The sequence below is a fragment of the Lissotriton vulgaris genome, chromosome 7 (assembly GCF_964263255.1).
Source record: "Lissotriton vulgaris chromosome 7, aLisVul1.2, whole genome shotgun sequence".
NCBI lineage: Eukaryota > Metazoa > Chordata > Amphibia > Caudata > Salamandridae > Lissotriton > Lissotriton vulgaris.
Window position 1 is genome coordinate 234,049,280 of NC_141695.1, and position 21,495 is coordinate 234,070,774.

The 21,495-nt window shown below is 45.4% G+C and overlaps 1 protein-coding gene across 1 annotated transcript in view; it reads left to right on the top strand.

Annotated features, from left to right (window-relative positions):
* Positions 1-21,495, top strand: part of LOC147701272 (IgGFc-binding protein-like) — a 901,303-nt gene that overhangs the window by 464,035 nt on the left and 415,773 nt on the right. The gene's annotated exons all lie outside the window — the stretch shown is intronic.

Consider the following 21,495-nt stretch of genomic DNA (forward strand, 5'->3'; position numbering starts at 1 on the left):
AAAGAAAACACCTGAAAAAAGAACGCGCTGTCCTCTCCCCCAATTAATGCTGAACGAGTGAACAAGGGACAGGGTCCCGGAACGCATGTGGCACGAACGGCAGAGTGTACGCTAGAAGGCCCTTCACCTGCTTGGATTTGTCTACCAATTAAAAGGCTTAGTAAAACGCTGTGTGGGTTCTCCTCAAGCGACGAGCAACCTTTCTTTGAATATATATATATATATATATATATATATATATATATATATATATATATATATATATATATATATATATATATTACAAACACAGAGGTGTCCCCTCGGAAAAACCACTCAAAGGTAGGATTTCTTTCGTTTATTCTGGAAGCAGCAGTGCAGCTGGCTTGGCACAATGCAAAAACTGTTCAAATTGCCGACACGTTTCGTGCTATGAAGCACTTCCTCATGGCAAAGTCATCTTGGCAGCGCAATCCTTGTTAGTGCTTACTAATGTAGTTTTGAAACCCCGCCCATGTGGGCGTCGGCTCCTCGCAGAGCCGTCTGGTATTTGTAGTAAGCACTTCTTTCTCCAGTGAGTTAAATTGCGTTTCCAATATATATATATATTCACTGAAAAAACCATAGGTTATAGACCATATATAGTTAGGGATTAGCATTTCCAAAACCTTAATTTACTCGCACAAAACCATTGAAATTCGCATATATAGTTAGTTGCACTAACTACATATCGCGCACCCGCAATCCACTGCTGATGATGTCACATATTACATCATTCATGACATGGTCAGTGACATCACTGATGACATCACTGATGACCTCTCAAATGACATCACTGATGACATCACTGATGACATCTCAAATGATATCACTGATGACATCACTGATGACATCTCATTTGACATTACTGATCACATCACTGATGCTATCATTTATGTGATAATACAATGAACATCTTCAGACTCTAATATCACCTTAGATACAATCAGTGTAAACAGACACTCACAGACTGTCACTTATCCATGGAGTTACTCACACACCTAGTCAGTCATGCAAAGAATCAATCACACCTCCATTTTCTCAACTATACAGTTATACACACCTTACTTATTCAAACATATACTAACACATATTTACTCTCTTATACAATCCCTGATACATATTCACAATGATCCATACAGCCACTCACACATTCACTGGCTCTTATGCACAGTTATTTATATATGTCAACTTTCACATGTACTGTGTTTTACATATGTACTTACTTTGACATGTAGCACTGACAAATCCATTCACTCACCAATACACTCATGCAGACAGTCAACCGCCCATACAGCTGTTTCCACATGCACTTTTGAACCCATACATCTAGTGAATCAACTGCTCACACATCTGTGCACAGAGTCACACACCTCCCAGCCACCCACACACACACTCAGTCTCCCATACAAATACTTGGGCAACCAATCAATAACCCATATAGTTACTCATATAGCTACTGATCAACACATGCAACAGTTTACAGAACAACAGACATAATGATGCACAAATTAAGACAGTTTAGTCACTAACCCATGCACTCAGTGAGACACATTTAATCACTCACTCATAGAGTCAGTCTTGCACCTACTAAATCCTTCATCCAGACACTTATACATCCACTCATTCTTCAATATGTAAGACATATTTTAACTTTACTGAAACATACAGTCACTGGGTGTTGTCATCAGTGATGTCATCAGTGATGTCATTTGAGATGTCATCAGTGATGTCATCAGTGATGTCACTGACCATGTCATGAATGATGTAATATGTGACATCATCAGCAGTGGATTGCGGTGCACGATATATAGTTAGTGCAACTAACTATATATGCGAATTTCAATGGTTTTGTGCGAGTAAATTAAGGTTTTGTAAATGCTAATCCCTAACTATATATGGTCTATAACCTATGGTTTTTTCAGTGAATTTTCAAGGTTTTGTAAATGCTAATTCCTAACTATATATGGTCTATAACCTATGGTTTTTTCAGTGAATTTCAATGGTTTTTTAATAGCAAATATCAAAAGCTGTAAAATGTCAAGTACGTGGTAGGTAAAAACATTTTTGTATTTATGCACGCTGATGTGCTTTGAACGCTGCCCCCCCCTCCTCTTTTCTTTTAGGAGTATTCTCTCTTTGCAGATAGTGAAGGGTAGGTAACACAGGCCTTTGCCCCCGTTGTAATCCGTCGTGCCTGCTTCCCTCTCCATTTGATTGATTGTTATCCTAGCATTTATTGTTTTGGAATTGTTTCTCTTTGGTTCATTCTCTATTTACAAACAAGCACAGAGTCGCAATACTCTGTTTAGTCTTTGCAGATAGTGAAAAATCGTTAGAAACAACAAAAGGAATCAAGCAAAATCAGTAGGCCACTAATGGGATCTCTTTTTGACCTTGCTAAAATAGAAACATTATGGACAACCCCTCATGACAAATACGAAACTAGTGAGAGGAACTGAGCTCGACACCATGATGGCTGCAAGACAGCTCGGCTCCGCCGCCCACCCCACCCAAAATAACAACAAACACTATGCAAATATTATAAATATATACAACACACCAGCAAAGTAACAGGGTAAAACGTTTTATTAAATAACTATTTACATGGCAGCCTGCTGCAACATCGATCCAAACAAGCCTTTGTATTTTGGGCTCAAAATAAACCATCAATAGTAAGATTTTCATAGGTGAGTGTAGGTTCATGGTTTTCCATCCACAGACTAAAAGCCTGCAGTGGGAGTGAAAGAACAATAACTAGGTAAGAAGGAAGGCAGAGGTTGTGGGAAGGACTCTGGATATGGTATGTTGCTTGGTCCCTGAGATGCTTCGATGTCACTGCCTTGCACAAATGGCATAAGTCCTGGATGTTGGGTGCCATAGTTGAGGGTTCCGAGCAGCGCTTGTAACACTGTCTGAAGCTTATTTGCACCTGCTGCAGCTTCACTATTCTCAAAGTAAATGGGGGCTGTTTGTGGACCTGACTGCATTGGAAAACAATGTGATGCGGTGCCTCCCTAAACCACTTGACGGAGGCCCCCGAGATAATTGCGCCTGCTCCACACCTTGTCCCACAATCCGTTTGACCTGAAGACACGTCCTGGGGTGCCCTGGTCTGACCATCACATATACCTGCGCCAGGAGACGGCGTGGGGTGCAGTAGAAGGGAGAGGCGGCGCGAACGAGCCTCCCCCACCTCCCCAGGTGGAGGTTTCTCAGCTACACCCCAGCGCTTCACTCGACCAGCTGACTTGCGCCCGCTCTTGCGACACAGTGCCTCGCTTGGCCAGCTGAATTGCGCCTGCTCTTGCTATTACAACGTCTCACCCGCCATCCAACGGAATTGCACCCAATCTTGCGGTACAGTGACAGGCGGCTGCTACGGAGCTCACGAAATGGCGGTCGGCTCCACAGACTTGGGCCTGGCCTGCAAAGATGGCTCTGGGCAACCGTGGAACTCGGACGCTTGACTGCTAGGGCATGGGCCCCATTCCCAAAAGAGTCCCCTCAGCCTTGAAGATTCTACAACAGTCACCGGGACCCCCGACTCCCGTAGACTTCCGGTGGGGAGCGACTGCCATGATTGCTCGCGGAATGGCCACGAAGTAGCACGAGATGGTGGTGCTCTCATGATGACGCCAGCTTCCGTCTGAAACATCCAGAAACACTGTAGACTACCAATTCGATCAGTTCCGGTGGAGCCCCAACGTGACCCGGTAGAGAAGAACTTGCCCTCCCCTCTTTGACTGATGGTTCTTGTTGCCTGTCCCTTCTCTTGTCATTTAACAGAACTTTTTGGACTGCTGAAAGGGGTTGTGTTCCGACCGCTGGTTGGTGGAGACATTTTGACTATATTCTGGACCTGCGTTGTCGCGTAATGCGTCATATGACGCGCCGCGTTAGCGAACCCGGAAGTGCTCCGGTGCGCGAGGCGCAGCTTCCCGGAAACGATCCAGAGCGCGGCGCGCAGGGCGTAGCGTAAGCATAACAGGTCATGTGACTTGTTAATAAAACTTTTCATTGTTCATTTTACTTTTGTTATTCTAATGATGAAAGGCTTGGTCATATGACCTAAAAATAACACTTTTCATTGCTTTCGAACATTTTTTTTTCCCAAATGATGAAAGCCCCACCTTTTTTTTTCTCACTCTGACTTGTAAAGCAAAGGACCCAGATGCATTTACAGTTTATCACTAACAATGTTCCAGGCTAATGTATTTTCCCGGGAAATTTACAACTGTCCTGCAAGTAAAATATTCCTATTTCGAGAAAAAGGACGTTTCTTCGTCCCATGAGGGAGCCGTTGAACAAAAGAGGCTCGGCCTGCTGTCTTAGTCGCTGATAGGCATGAATATCAGATTCTTATCGATCACTTTATGTTGCAGGAGTGGAAAACACAACAGCCCTTGACCATTTATCTTTACTGCGTTCCTGCGTATTATACCTTTTAACCGTCATGTAATCGGGCTGCTTTATTTCACTTGCCTTTTACTGATTCAAAAACAGTGGCTATTATTCAAAACTTTACCAATCTAGGTACTACTAGCATGTTTTGTTTTAAAAACCTTTATTGTGAAAATGTCAGTATACAAATACGGGCCTATAACCACGTGGGCCGGCCACGGAGCAAACTGGAATCGTATATGATGAGGGGACATTTACACTGTAGAAGAACGTAATGGGCGACCCATTAGGTTGCAAGAACTAAGGTGTCTAACAGTTGCGGAATCGGTGGAGGTACATTTTATAATTAAAGTACAACAGGGCCAGTTACAATAAAATTATCTAGATATACATTTGCGGGCAAGTACCATGGGTGACGTTAATTCAAACTTTCAATAGTACAGTAGTCAATAACACATCAGAACTTAATATCAATAGGGATGTCCAAATGTTCAATCAGTACTCGTCCCCGCCCGCCATGTGCTTCAAAACTGCATACGTATCTCGTGTTATCAAGGTTGGGCAACCAGTACACAACAAGGAGTTACGAGTCCCATTTATACCGGCGCCATTTTGGGCAAGGCCGGGCAGGTCCAGGATATAGTCAAAATGTCTCCACCAACCAGCGGTCAGACCAGAACCCCTTTTGGCAGTCCAAAAAGGTTCCGTTAAATGACAACAGAAGAGATAGGCAACAAGAACAATCAGTCAAAAGAGGGGACGCTTTCGTGAATGGGGCCCATGCCCTAGCAGGCAAGCGTCCGAGTTCCAAGGTGTCCCAGGGCCATTTTAGTGGACCAGGCCCAAATCCAAAGAGCCGGCCACCATTTTGAGAGTCCTGTTGCAGCCGGCTATCGCTGCACCGCAAGAGTGGGCGCAATTCAGCTGGATGGCGGGTGAGTCACTGTACCGCAAGAGCGGGCGGAACTCAGCTGGATGGCGGGCGAGACGCTGTACCGCAAGAGCAGGCGGAACTCAGCTGGATGGAGTGTGAGGCATTGTGCCGCAAGAGCGGGCGGAACTCAGCTGGAAGGCGAGTGAAACGCTAAGAGGCGCCCCACTGCAGATGAGGTGCCTCCACCTGGGGAGGCGGGAGAGGCCCGTTTGCGCCACCTACCCCCCCCCGCGGGCACCCCACGCCATCTTTCGGCGCAGCATTGTAGGATGGCCACACCAGTGAAACTTGCTGGACACCACCTCGGTGCCATCTGGATCTCGGCGCGTTCGAGTCACTGTACCGCAAGAGCGGGCGGACTCAGCTGGATGGCGGGCGAGATGCTGTACCGCAAGAGCGGGCGGAACTCAGCTGGATGGAGGGTGAGGCACTGTGCCGCAAGAGTGGGCGGAACTCAGCTGGAAGGCGAGTGAAACGCTAAGAGGCGCCCCACTGCAGATGAGGTGCTTCCACCTGGGGAGGCGGGCGAGGCCCGTTTGCGCCGCCTCCCCCCCCCCCGGGCACCCCACGCCGTCTTTCGGCGCAGCATTGTAGGATGGCCTCACCAGTGAAACTTGCTGGACACCACCTCGGTGCCATCCGGATCTCGGCGCGTTGTGCTGCCTTCGGCCTACTGTAGCAGCAAGTGCGGGCGCAACTCTGCTGGACGGCGAGTGAAACAGCAAGGGGCGCCGCACTGCAGATGAGGTGCCTCCACCTGGGGAGGCGGGAGAGGCCAGTTCGCGCCGCCTCCCCCCGCCCCGGGCACCTCACGCCGTCTTTCGGCGCAGCATTGTAGGATGGCCACACCAGTTGTAGGATGGCCACACCAGTGCGGCAACTTGCTGGACACCACCTCGGTGCCATCCGGATCTCGGCGCGTTGTGCTGCCTTCGGCCTATTCGCACATCGGTCCGCTACTGATGCCGCCTCACAGGCCAACGGATTTTGTAGGCTTTTTATAGCCCAAAGCCGCATAACAGGTCATGTGACTTATTTATAAAACTTTTCATTGGTTCATTTTACTTTTGGTTTCCTAATGATGAAATGCTTGATCATATGACCTAAAAATAACACTTTTCATTGGATTGAAACATTTTTTTTTCCCAAACGATGAAAGCCCCACCTTTTTTTTTCTCACTCGGCAATCCAAAAAGGTTCCGTTAGATGACAACAGAGGGGACAGGCAACAAGAACCATCAGTCAAAAGAGGAAAGGGCAAGTTCTTCCCTACCGGGTCACGTTGGGGCTCCACCGGAAGTCATCGAATTGATAGTCTACAGTGTTTCTGGATATTTCAGACTGAAGCTGGCGTCAGCATGAGAGCACCACCATCTCGTAGCTCCGTCGTGGCCATTCCGCAAGCAATCATGGCAGCCGCTCCCCACCGGAAGCCTGCAGGAGTCGGGGGCCCGATGACTTTTGTAGAATCTTCAAGGCTGAGGGGACGCTTTCGAGAATGGGGCCCAAGCCCTAGCAGGCAAATGTCTGAGTTCAAATGTGTCCCAGGGCCATTTTAGTGGACCAGGCCCAAATCCGAAGAGCCGGCCGCCATTTTAAGAGTCCTGTGGCAGCCGCCTATCGCTGCACCGCAAGAGTGGGCGCAATTCAACTGGATGGTGGGCGAGACGCTGTAGCCGCAAGAGCGGGCGCAACTCAACTGGATGGTGGGCGAGACGCTGTAGCCGCAAGAGCGGGCGGTAAACAGCTGAATGGCGGATGAGGCACAGTGCAGCAAAAGCGGGCGGTAAACCGCTGAATGGCAACTGAAACGGTAAAGGGGCGCCCCACTGCAGCAGAGGAGCCTCCACCTGGGGAGGCCCGTTCGCGCCGCCTCCCCCCCCACCGGGGCACCCCACGCCGTTTTTCGGCGCAGCATTGTAGGATGCCAAGACCAGTGCGGCAACTTAATGGACATCACCTGGGTGCCGTCCGGATCTCAGCGCGTTGTGCTGCCTTCGGCCTATTCGCACAACGGACCGCTACTGACGCCACCTCACAGCATCCCATTGTTGCTTTGTTTAAAAACATTTTTTTTTAATGTGTTTACTTTGTTGGAGCGTTGTATATATTTATAAGTTATTAAAGTGTTATAATCCTACTACTTTGTTGGAGTGCTATATATTTTTAATGTGACACATAATTGTGAAGACTTTGATGTACAAAAAGGCATCCCTGGAATCTTCCGCTTCAGGCTCTGTCCCACACACCCTCACAGTGAGAATCCCCTCCCCAATCACAATACAGGATCGTTATCAGATAGTAGGAACACGTGTGGTGTGACGGATCTCATGGGGTGGGGGCCTTGATCTACTGTAACTCCATTGAAGACAGTTGGGGCCATAAACTACATTCACAGGGCTAGGTGATAGCCTGGGACCGGCCTGGACAATCAGACACAGAGGAAGAGGAGTGTTAAAGGGTGCGGTAGTGAATAGGGTGAAAGGGAGGTGTCGGGCGGGTTCAGGGTGTGATTCTCAGGGAAGAGCAGCGCAGATGGGGGGAGGTTTATGGCCCATGCATGAGAGAGAGAGCGGGGGTGACCAGTGCGTGGGGGAGATGCTGGCGAGGGTGGGGAGCCATGCTGAGGATCGGCGGCGTGCAGAGAGTGGGTCTGGTCAAGGCATCTAAAATGGCTGCCGTGCACGACAAAAGTGTGGCATTGAAAAAAAGGCAAGATGGCGCAGACAATGTTTATCAATACGGATTAATTTATAACCATTATTTTTAACAAAATATTTACTCGCAGTGTCAAAATGGTGGTCAACACTTCCTGATTTCCTTTGAATCGAACGTTAACAGACGTCACGCAGCCAAAAAAAAAAAATACGCTCACGCGCAGCCGCTGGAAGACATGTATCAACATATATGAGCATCCTCAGCCACCCTCAGAAAACATAGGGGGTCAGGATACGTCTCTCGTACCCCCTTATACCCATTTCTCACATTGTTTTTCCTCCATCTTGTAATTTAATTAAAACGAAACACAAAATGGCGAATTCCGGTTTCGCGACCTGGTTCGCTACCTGGTTCGCGAACCGGAAAGCGCTTCTACCGCAAAAAAATCAAATTTTTTTATTTGCCCCACAGGACCCTTTAATAACCCCAACATCATTCCTAGGGGGTCAAGAAGGGTCTACCTTGCCCCCTTTCATTAAATTCCCCCTTCGTTTTTCTCCTCCTCTTGTCTCTCGATCCTACCGAGAGACAAGATGGCGGCCGTTCCGGACTGTTTAGAATGTTGACAGACACCGGAGAGCCAATCAGCTTCGCTTCACAACGTTCCGTTACGCGAAAAGTTCGGGAAACCGGAGCACTACCTGGGACGCTGTCACAGATATATCTGTTTTTTAAAACGTTAATTTCTCAAAATCCACTGGAGCACATATATTGAGACCTAGCCAAGGCACATCGGGCTAACAGTCCCTACAATTTTGCCAAGTTTCATGCAAATCCATTCAGCCGTTCGAGCTAAAAGTGAGGCCAACCGCCCTATGGAAAAATGAATAGGAAAAACGCATTTTGGGACCCCCCTTTTTTCTCGGCCCCCCTTGACGACCCCCCCCCCAATTTTCAGAGGCTGCTCAGAAACAAAATGTGCCATTTTCCTGAAAATTTCAGCCAATTCCGTCCACAAACGCCAAAGTTATTAGACATCACTCTCTGTTTTCTTCTCTTGCACTTACTCCTTTATTTTTTTTAAAAAAAAATTGGGGTTAGCTCCCGGTTCGCGAACCGGCGAGCGAACCGGAAAGCGAACTAAAAAAAAAACAGCTTGCCAGAGTGTTACACTTTCTAGCAATTTTTGTAAAAAGGGGAGGTAGTTCTGAAAAGAACTTTTTTTTTTTGTTTTATATATTTTTTTTCTTTTTTGAACACTTTTTTGTTTTTTTTGTTTTTTTTCAAAGGGAAAGAACAGAAAGAGGCATTGAAAAGGGCTCAACAGGAGCAAAAAAAAAAATTTAAACTTCTTGCGTTTGGAGCATTGGTGTTTCTCGAAAGCCAAATTAATTAATTTCACACTCATGTTTGCGCATGAAATTAAAGTGCCACAATATAAGCATGTCAGCTTCAGATGGACAATTTTTTTTTGTATATTTGGCACTGTTTCGTTTGCCTCTGCAACTGACAGAGAGATATCAGTAGATGTTCTGGCCACCGAAGTTGGGGGGTTCTGTTGTAGTTCACGCATCTCTGCACGACTATAGTTGATTGGATGCCACCTCTGCATATGTCGGTGCATCGTGTGATTTCCATAGCTGTATTTTTTATTAGTGCCTCTGGATAACTTATCTTGGCAGATAAGGCACGTAGCATGGCGTGCATTGACTTTTTTCTCTCCTGGTGGAATGGAAAAAAATTGCCAGATAAAGCTAACTTTGCGATGAGATACCCGGGGTAACTCTTGGACAAATGGTGGTCCCTCTTCTTCCTCTCCGTCTTCTTGTTCTTCTTCCTCCTCTGTGTTTCCAATAAACTGTGCAGGTGGTCCTCTCTTCCTATGAGGAGATGGTGGTGGTGGTGGTGGGGGTGCAGAAGCTGAAGCTACTATTGAAGCCATTTTTTAATCAGAGCAAATGATCAGGTCTTCCTTTCTCAAAGTTGAAAGTCAGAGTGAGAAAAAAGGTGGGGGCTTTCATCATTTGGGAAAAAAAATAGTTCGAAACCAATGAAAAGTGTTATTTTTAGGTCACATGACCTAGTCTTACATCATTAGGAAACCAAAAGTGAAATGAACCAATGAAAACTTTAATAAACAAGTCACATGACCTGTTCCGCTCACGTTACGCGGAGCGCGCCGCGCCTCGGATCGCTTCCGGTTTGCGTTCCGGAGCACTTCCGGGAGCGCTAACGCGGCGCGTCATAAGACGCATTACGCGACAACGTGATATGTCGCGTTTCCGCGACGCGTCACAATGTTGATTTCTGATGCGGTAGTTGCGTGAACGGAACGTTTACCGGTTAGCGGACCGGGTCGCGGCATCAAATTGAGCTAACGGAAAGCTTCCCGGTTCGCGAACCAGGAGCGAACCCCAAAAATATTTTTAAAAAAAATAATCATAAACATATAAAATATAATTTGGGATATAAAGAAAAAGACATTTTACAGCTACAGATATTAGCTTTTAAAAAACCATTGAAATTCAATGAAAAAACCATAGGTTATAGACCATATATAGTTAGGAATTAGCATTTACAAAACCATATTTTACTCACACAAAACCATTGAAATTTCATATATAGTTAGTTGCCCTAACTATATATCGCGCACCCGCAATCCACTGCTGATGATGTCACATATTACATCATTCATGACATGGTCAGTGATATCACTGATGACATCACTGATGACATCTCAAATGACATCACTGATGACATCTCCTTTGACATTACTGATCACATCACTGATGATATCATTCATGTGATAATACGATGAAACTCTTCAGATTCTAATATAACTTTAGATACAATCAGTGTAAACAGACACTCACAGACTGTCACTCATCCATGGAGTTACTCACACTCCTAGTCATTCATGCAAGAAATCATTCACACCTCCATTTTCTCAACTATACAGTTATAGACACTTTACTTATTCAAACATATACTAACACATATTTACTCTCTTATATAATCCCTGTTACAAGCTCCCAATGATATATATATTATGCACAGTTATTTATATATGTCAACTCTCACATGTACTGTGTTTTACATATGTACTTACTTTGACATGTAGCACTGAGATATCCATTCACTCACCAATACAGTCATGCACACAGTCAACCGCCCATACAGCTGTTTCCACATGCACTTTTGAACCCATACATCTAGTGAATCAACTGCTCACGTATGTATGCACAGAGTCATACACCTCCCAGCCACCCATACACACATCCAGTCTCCCATACAAATACTTGGGCAACCAATCAATAACCCATATAGTTACTCATATAGCTACTGATCAACACATGCAGCAGTTTACAGAACAACAGACATAATGATGTACAAATTAAGACAGTTTAGTCACTAACTCATGCCCTCAGTGAGACACATTTAATCACTCACTCATACAGTCAGTCATGCACCAACTAAATCCTTCATCCAGACACTTATACATCCACTCATTCTTCAATATGTAAGACATATTTTAACTTTACTGAAACATACAGTCACTGGGTGTTGTCATCAGTGATGTCATCAGTGATGTCATTTGAGATGTCATCAGTGATGTCATCAGTGATATCACTGACCATGTCATGAATGATGTAATATGTGACATCATCAGCAGTGGATTGCGGGTGCACGATATATAGTTAGGGCAACTAACTATATATGAAATTTCAATGGTTTTGTGTGAGTAAAATATGGTTTTGTAAATGCTAATTCCTAACTATATATGGTCTATAACCTATGGTTTTTTCATTGAAATATATATATATATATATATATATATATATATATATATATATATATATATATATATATATATATATATATATATATATATATATATATATATATATATATATATATGTATACATATATATATATATATAAATGCTTTCGGTTTCCCCAAGGGAAAATGAAAACGCACTCACTCGTCTTGGTGAAGTTTACAGCGGTTTATTTTTCAACCTAAACCCAACGCGTTTCGCTTCTTACAAAGCTTGTTCACGGGATGTTGACTCATTTTCTAAGTCCTTCTTTTAACACCGTAACACATGTGACTTCCTGTGTTACGATTAGGTGTATGCTGGTTAATGTAGTCTCCACTACATCGACTTCACCAGGATGCTCGTGATGTGTTTCCTTTTAAGTTTCAAAGAAAGGAGAGAGCATTTCTGTGAATCGAACTCACCAAAGAGTAAAATATTATCTGCAACTCGCAATACAAGCAACCTAGGACCAGTTTCACACTTATTAAGGGCTCTTCAGCTAGGTTTAGAGCGATTCCAGTGCACAGTGAGCACCAGACTGTTCCTACTGGAGCAGAGTCAAAGCTGATTTGCGTGTAGCTAGTGTTCAAAATAAAGATGGACTGGAATGCGGTCTGAGTGATTATTAGTGGCTGAGATTAATTCAAGCATCCCATCCATCTCTGTTTTGTATACTTATTGTATCGCTTAAGAGGGACGGGGATGCCCAGACGTGGGTCCAGTGCTCACTGCCACTTGATCCAAGCTGTACTCATCTGATGAGCCCATAACTAGGGTAAAACAAATCCTGAGCTGCTTGTGTTTGAGTTTAGGGGGGACCTGGCTTGGAAATTTGGACTGGACTGTTACAATTGGAGTAGGCTTCAGGCTGATCTGCATGTAGGTAGGATTAAACTTGGGTGGCATGGTCTGCAAATAACGATGGATTGGGATGCGGGTCCCAGAGATTGCCAGTGGCTGAGGTAAAATCAAGCATGCCATCCATTCCTGTTTTATAGACTTATTGTAAATGCTTAGATAATTTTTGAAACAAAGACATTCATTGATATGTAGCCTTTTTGTTAGTCTCTGATTTTTGCATTATGGTTTACATTTAACTCTTGGCGATTATTAGCTTGTACCTCTTATTGTCTCATGTATGTCTGTGTTGGATCTGGCACCCTTCTAACTATTGCTGATTAAGAGGTTTCATCTTTGTAGCCCCTTGCCTGAAGTAAGGCATTTTAGTTTTCCTCTGGAGAGTCCCTCTAGCGTAGCCAGACAGCATATAAACCTCTTTACCCACTTTTTTGGTCTGGTGTTATCCAAGACCTTTTGATTTTATAATAAAAATATATACATAATTACAATATAATTATTTAAAGGGGCTCTCGGTCAACCCTCTTAATTCATTGGTCTGCTGTTGTGTCTTTCATATTTTTCTTAAACCCACTAGCCCATCCAGCATGGGGCAGTGAGTCATCCCACATTGAGTGATAGCATTCTGCTATTTCACAAAGATCACATCCATGCACAAAGTAGTTCCTTTCAGGGACTACTATAGCAATGACTTTTGTCTAAAAATATTTCTGCAATCGATAATTTAACCACACGGTAAAAACGCCGAACCACTGGCATCTAGCCCCCGGCAATCGAAGCCGCCACCTTCAGCTCACACGCTGCCCGATGACTCAACACGGCCGAAGGGCCCCGCATTGCAACAGTAAGCCGGGCCTCTGCCCGCAGCCCTCCCTGTAGCAGCGCTTGTGGCACCCATACTTACAACCACATCAACAACCATACCAGCGCCAGGGACAGAGTGGGGGCTACAGAGGAGCATACTCCAAACTTCAGCACAGAGCAGGCCAGCCTCAGCAAGCCCTTGACAGGCAACAGCGCAGAAAGGGGACACACAGTAGAGATAAGCAGCTGTAGCTGCAGCGATAGCAGTGGAAGAACCTGGAGAAATGGAACTGGAACTGGGGACCTGTGATTTCGCTAGTGATAAGGAATTATAGGGAATCACTGCTGGAAATCATTACAGGAGCATGGGAGTAGCCGCATAGAGTCGGTTAGAGGCTGCGGATGAGTAGCGGGACGCGCACGGGCGCGGGCCAAAGGCGGGCCTGTTTGAGCATGGACGAGGGCCCGTTTGAGCACGGACGAGGACGGGGCGGGCCCCCCCCCTTTACTTCTGCAATCAAATTAACACATAAAGGTTAGTACCTGTATAGTAGACCGCCCTTGTCAATTTGACTCTTCTTGTAAAAACTACTGCAATTGAACAGAGGAGTAGCTGTTTTGCGATCCCCTCCTGCAATGACTACTTCTAAGGTGGGAAGGGCAGGAAGTCCATTTGTGGTGGGTCGATTGTAGGTACTCTGGACCAATTTCTTACTAGGGCTTTGTCTATGTTGGCACACGAAATAGAAATGACCGAAAGGAGGCTATCCCTGGATCCCGCCTTTGACAAACAGTTGTCTATGGGCAGGTTGGACCAGGCGCCGTCGCCAAAGCAACAACAAACTATAAATATTGCCCCTCCAAGCGACACTGGCAAGGGTAGCCAGCTACCACAAGTCGCTGGAGGCCCGCCTATTTCCTCAGCTAGTATGGGTGCCACATTAGTTGCTCAATGTGTTTCTGTTCAAAACTTTGAGCACCCCGGACCATCAACTCCGAGACTGCAAACTCGATCTGCATTTAGTTCTAAAGTGGGGGCTAAACATCCTGCATTAGATCCAATTACCAAAAGGAAGCGCGGAGGAGCCCCTCTGAAAAACAGGAAAGCGAAAATCCAGAAATGCAGCAATGTGGGGGAAAGTTCATTGATAAGAGCTCCTAACAGTCCCGTTACATGCCAGCCCATTGTACAAAGGATTATGCCTACATTAAGCTCTGGTGATGTGTGCCATAGACTTTTGGTTCAAAATGGAAATTATTATTACTAAGACATGTCTTCCTCTCTATGATAGACTCAATATTATAGAAAATAGACTTTCGCGCCTTGAGTTATTGTTTGCTCCTGCCCAGGTAGAGGATGGAACACGGGTCAAAGGTGGTAATGGTAATCAAGAGAGGCTGTCTAGGCCAACTAATGTAGTTTGCCATCATTCTGCCCCGTCTGCCGCGAACAACGTAGTTGATCCATCCCCCCCACCTGTACCGTCTAATGACCTCCTACCCCAACCTAGCGACATTGCTGTGAATAACAACCCAGTAATGATTAGAAGCGTGGAGAATGGGGGGGGAGGGGCAGAGGGACTGAGAACCAACAACTTCCAGCAAATAGCCCTACGACCTGTGATGTATCAAAAAAAGTGCTACCATGTGTAGATCTCCCTCCTGAGTCCACACCGTATGTGGTAGTGCTTGTAGGGATCCCAATTTTGAGCCAGGGAAAAAGGGAGGTCTACAGTGAGCTGAAAAATAAATGTATCCAATGGCTGAAGTATAATAGGCCACTTCCCACACAGGTATCTAGCAAAATTCTTTTTGCTCAATGAGTGGATTGGGTGGGGCCTCGAAAAAAAATATTACGTGAGACTGTGTTGTAATTAATTTTAGGAACAGATGGGCTGTTGAACATATCTGTAACTGGGACCCAGTACGCTCAGTACCGCAAATTCAATCCCTCCCCCTAACTTACTTCTATCCTGCTACTCCTACTGATTTTAGTTTCAATAGAGGAGGTCAGTTTTGGGGGGACCGGGATATTCTGGGTCCTAGTGTTCAGGCTGGGTACGCTAATTGTAAGAGAGCCAATCTCCACACCCCTATACTGGCTATGTTTCCCCAAAACAACAGATTCAGCGTTTGATTGACGGCCAAGGAGCTGCCTGTCCTTATTTCCTCACATTGACGATCAGGGCCCATCAGTAGTTAGGGCAGGCTCTGAGGCAAATGAATGTTCTACTACCTTACCTGGTCCCCAGGGGGGCGAGTGTGCCCGGGAGGCTATTAGGGGTAACGATAGGGGGGGGGCAGTGGGAGTAAGTATGTTGGTGTATTGCTTGGAGTTTCGTCTCCAGTAATACAGGAGGGTGCAAGTTGCGTTGTATTTCCGATGGTACCGGGAAGGAACCACAATAGAGTCTTAGGGGAGAAGGGGCCAAACCCTAGCAGAGGGGGGGGAGTTTATTGATGCCCACTTGCTGGGGACTATAGCTGCACTATGGTACAAAAGGAAAAGAAATCCTGGGGGGGGAGACTAATGAAAATATTAAAATTCTCTCCTGGAATTTGGCCGGGATTAAAAATAAACTACTATGCCCAGATTGGGGATCGTTTGTAGAGAAGTTTGATGTTTGCCTAATGCAGGAGACGTGGGTGCTGGAAGATAACCAGAGGGGAGGTTTTGCCACTTTTAGTATATTGGCTACAACGAAGGGTAGGGGTAGACCATCGGGGGAATTAAGCATTTGGGTGGGTACTCACCTGGGTGCTAATGCAGTGCAGATACCAACTAATTCTCTTGATGTACAATGTGTCCTTCTAACTCTCCCAGATAATGCACAATTTGCCCTACTTAACATCTATTCAAGGCCTATGCAGAGCGGGCAAGAGTCTGGAGTAATTGATCAACTGAGGCAGTTCATTTTGACTCTTGACCCAGCAGTTATTCCAATAGTAGGGGGTGATTTTAATTGTCAGTTTGAGCCCTTTACTGACGCAAGCTTAGATGGCCTAGACGATGAGGACCAGTACTGGCATATCCAGGAACCTCAGATTCCATCAGTCAGAGCATGGACGCCACTGGTCCTCCAAATAAATTTGTTTACTCTTTCATCTTCTCTGAGGGCATGAAATGGAAGGACAAAATCGGACAGACCGGTCTACCGACCTTCAACGGAGAAGGGCAAAATTCCATTATAGATTATATTTTGGTTGAACCCAGAACATGGGATAGGTTTCTGGACTTTCAGATCTATCCGAGGAAAGATACTGACCACAATGCCCTGGTTATGACACTTAAACCAGGGAGTTGGAGCCTGTCTAACCCTGCACCAGAGCCCAACTCATTACAACATCCTCTCTCGCTAACTAACAACAGGCGAAGAGTAAAATGGCCACATATACAAGGTTCCCCAAACAAACTCGCACACATATATATCAAGAGGCCGTGACACATCTAAGAGAAATGGGAGAGGTTGGGGAAATAGATATGCATTCAGGTTTAGAGGACAGGCCGCTGAAAATACACAAACAGTTGACTTCCAAACTGTTTGATGTGTTCTACCCGGAAGAAAGTAAAAAGGCAAAACCTGTCTCAGCCCAACCCTGGTACAATGCCAATTGCCGGAAAGCCAAAAAAGATTTGTTAATTGCTGTAAAAGCTAAGGACAAGCTAAGGATTAAACAATGTCGACCTAAGTACAATCGGGCCATCCAAAGGGAAAAGAAAGATTGGGAAGCTGATAAATGGGATGATCTTAGAATTGCACTTAAGTGTAAGGACTCCAAATCTTTTTGGGCAATTGTTAGTTCTGGGGGGGGAAGGAGGTTAGATTGGCGACTGAACCCGATATAGCTGCAGCAGCTTGGGAAGCGCATTTTGGAGCACTGTATGCATGTCCGGGCGATAACGGTTCTTCAACCCCAATCTCAGGCCTCCTCCATGAGCATTGATTGGAGGGGGTCTGAGAGACCTCTTCCTGTGAAGTTGTGGCCGCCATCGTCAAACTACAACCTAATAAGGCACCGGCCTAGATAAGCCCCCAGGGGATTTATTTCGGTCTGACCCAAAAATATGGGCACCATATTTATGTGTTTCTTATAATGTCATATTAAAGTGCATAGACCCGCCGGATACCTGGCGTGGAGCAGGGATAGTCCCTATCAACAAAAAAGACTGTCCTCTTAAACCGTCCAATTACAGGCCTATCAGCCTGATAGATATCACCCAAAAACTGATGGGACGGATTATCCTAGACAGAGTCCAGGGTTGGATCGAGGAAAACGAGATCTTGAGCCCTTTTCAGGCTGGCTTCAGGATGAGTACATCGACTATGGACCAGATATTCAGACTTCAGGTCTTGTATTGGAAAATGGTGAGTGTGGAGGGTGGCAGCCCCTACCGCCTCTTCGTTGACCTGAGGTCTGCGTTTGATCTGGTCCCACGGGATAAACTGTGGAGTGTACTGCTCGATCTTTGTTTACCACTCTATCTCCTGGACGTGTTAATGAGGCTTCGTACTGATACTTATGCACAAGTCAGGTGTGGGAAGCATGGAGAACTGTCAGTTCGCTTCCCAGTGAAACAGGGGGTGCGCCAGGGGTGTGTCCTGGCCCCCACCTTATTCTGTCTATATATTAATGGGCTTATAGACCACCTACTTTGAGTAAATGATACTGATACCCCGGGGCTAGTCTCAGGTCGGGTTCCCGCGTTGATGTTCGCGGACGACACTTTGTTGTTGACCAAAACATCAACGGGCATCCAAAGAACCCTGGACGGCTTTGCTGATTTCTGTGCACTGAGAGGCCTGGAGATAAATTTAGCTAAAGCTAAATTTATGATTTTTAATTCTCCCAGGCAGACACGCCCAAACCCACTTCTAGACGGAACTCCATTGGAGCGAGTAAAGACCTTTGAGTACTTGGGCATTACCCTCGCAGAACATCTGGAATGGGATGCCCAGTTAGCAAACGCTGCTCTTAAGTTAACCCAAGTGGCGGGTGGGGGATTCAGAAAATGCGTAGAGTGTCTGAGTTTAAGCCAGCTGCCCCTGTCATTGAAATTTACAAACTACAGGCTAGAGCGGCCTCTTTGTATGGGGTGGAACTTTGGGGACACCAAAGGCCTACTAACCTCATGAAGGCAGAGCATACATCAATGAGGAATATACTGGGTCTTCCAGTGAGTACTCCATTAGTACCCTTCCGTATGGACCTACGGCTACTCCCTATTGAGGAGGAAGTGGCACTGCGGCCTCTAACGCACTGGAGAAGATTATGGCCAGTGCCTGAACTTGCTTACTATAAAAACGAATTTTGGGAGATCTGGGCTGTATTGAGAACAAAGAAAATCTTGTGGCTAACACACATCAAGGCAATTAGCACTAGGATTGGCCTACCCGAGCTCTGGGAAACACTTGACGTAGCTTGCCCAGCGCTAACCAGGGCTGATTTGGTTCGCCACTTCAGGCACCATAATCTATCGTCTCTCCATGCGAGTTCCACATTTGGAAGATTCACAATTGAGTTTCTTCAAGTGAAAGAAGATTATAAAAGGGAAGATTTTTTAAATTTGATCTATCCATCACTGGAGGAAACTATACATACAATTCAGGATGGGTAGTCTTCCGCTTATGGCGTTTACTAGCAAATGGGACAGCAATAAGAACACTGAGTGTCCAGCATGTAAACACAATCTTGAAAATGAAATTCATGTCTTTTTTTTCTGCCCTGCTTATTAGGCTGTACGGAATCGTTGGGTGATACCAATTTGCAGAAACCTAGGTTTCAGACAGTGTGCTCAAGCTTTTGGAGTTCTAAAGTATGACACCCACCCCCCCATTATTTTTGCCGTTTCGTGTTTTTTAAACGGGATGTTGCATAGACGTACATTTTTTTAATGATTTAGCTGGACAATAGGAACATTTGTATAAAATGTAATGAACTCTTTCGATAACCAATTCAATGTTTTATTCGTTTTTATGAGGGGATGGACTAAGTCATAGTTTTAATCTTGTGAATAATGTGCATATATATGATTGAGATTGATCTTGTATTGCTTTATGTTATTTAATCTTTTAATTCTTTTTCATGTATGTATTTTATTATGCATTTTTATGGTCCGTTGTGACCGAAATAAAGTTATCGAATGAATGATAATTTTTTTATATTAGCAGTTTGGCAAGGGCCCTGAAAACTTCCCCAACAATAAAGATTTACACAAACTCTGACTAAACAAAACAAGCATTGAAAGAGCCTACAGGCTGGCAGCCAATACCTGACCTACTGGCTCATTTCCCCTTGGAATTCTGGGAGGATTTTTAGTGAGTAACTCAAACCACCTGAAAATGCATGTAATGATAGAGTGAGATTACCCGTGCCTTCTTCCCAATATATTTCAATCCACCTTGTTTATCACCCTGCTCCACTCACACCAGGGATCCACTGATGAAATTATCAATGTAATCTCGAGCCCTTCTAGCTCTCCTTGCATCTGAAGGTACTGTGTGGTCTTTACCTCCAAATAGCCTGTGTTTCTCTTTTCATCGGTGGCCTAATGTGCTCTCGAAATATGAGGTACATAATGACCACCCAGCCTGAGATACAGTTTATCCCACTTGGGAACCATGCAGTCATCACACCTTAGCTCCCGACACAGTCTGCACTTCTCAGGACTAAGACCCATGATTCGCAGTTCCCCCTCTCTTGTTCCAGGAACCTTGCAGACCTCACACCTGAGCTCCCGAGCCAGCCTGCACTTCTCCACTTCTCAGGCTTAAGATTCATGATTCCCTGTTCCCACTCTGTCCTCCTAGGAACCACGCAGTCCTGATCAGCTGAGGCAGGCTCAACTTCTCCGGCCTAAGATCCATGATTCCAAGTTCCCCCTCTCTCCTCTCAGGAACCATGCAGTCTTCACACCTGATCTCATGAGGCAAACTGCACTTCTCAGGCCTGAGATCCGTGATTCCCAGTTCCCCCTCTCTCCTCTCAGGAACCATGCAGTCCTCACGCCTGATCTCCTGAGGCAACCTGCACTTCTCAGGCCTGAGATCCATGATTCCAAGTTCCCCATCTCTCCTCTCAGGAACCATGCAGTCTTCACACCTGATCTCATGAGGCAACCTGCACTTCTCAGGCCTGAGATCCGTGATTCCCAGTTCCCCCTCTCTCCTCTCAGGAACCATGCAGCCTTCACACCTAATCTCATGAGGCAACCTGCACTTCTCAGGCCTGAGATCCGTGATTCCCAGTTCCCCCTCTCTCGTCTCAGGAACCATGCAGTCTTCACACCTGATCTCATGAGGCAACCTGCACTTCTCAGGCCTAAGATCCGTGATTCCCGTCCCCCTGTAGCCTGACGAAAGACGACGCACCTTCAGTTGGCAATATAGTTCAGAGTTGATATAATGCATGCTGAAGTTCATTCAGCTCCATGGAACTAGTATCTTGACCTTCGACTCACAATGTAGGGGAGATTTTTGTTTACATTTGTAACCTCACCTACGTCATATATTTGAATATTGTATCAAGCACAACATTATATCAAAAGCTAATAGTTTCTGCAAAAAACATCTAATGACATTTATGGAATGCCACTTGTGCACATGTTGTTTGTTACATCATCTCGCCATCACTGTACTACTGGTGTCCTTGGCTTGTCTCGTGCTTTGAAACCTAGCAACGCCAATATCCCTACATGTCTACTGTTCTGCAAAGACTAACCTCTCGACTCCTGTCATTTTTCTATTTCTGCTGTGTCTAATGACATGTCTCTATTCTACTAAGCTCATGTCTACTTACCTCCCCCCAGTTCCTGACTCATTTGCTCTGATTTTCTATTCTATTATTGAAGACAACTTAAGTCTGTATTTTTCCTTTAACACATACATCTTTACACGTCTTTCTACTGATGCTTGCATTGACATGATGGGGCCTCCTTCATTTTCTACATTCATTCTATCGCCCCATCTCTCCTCCTAGGTGCACTAGAATCCACACACC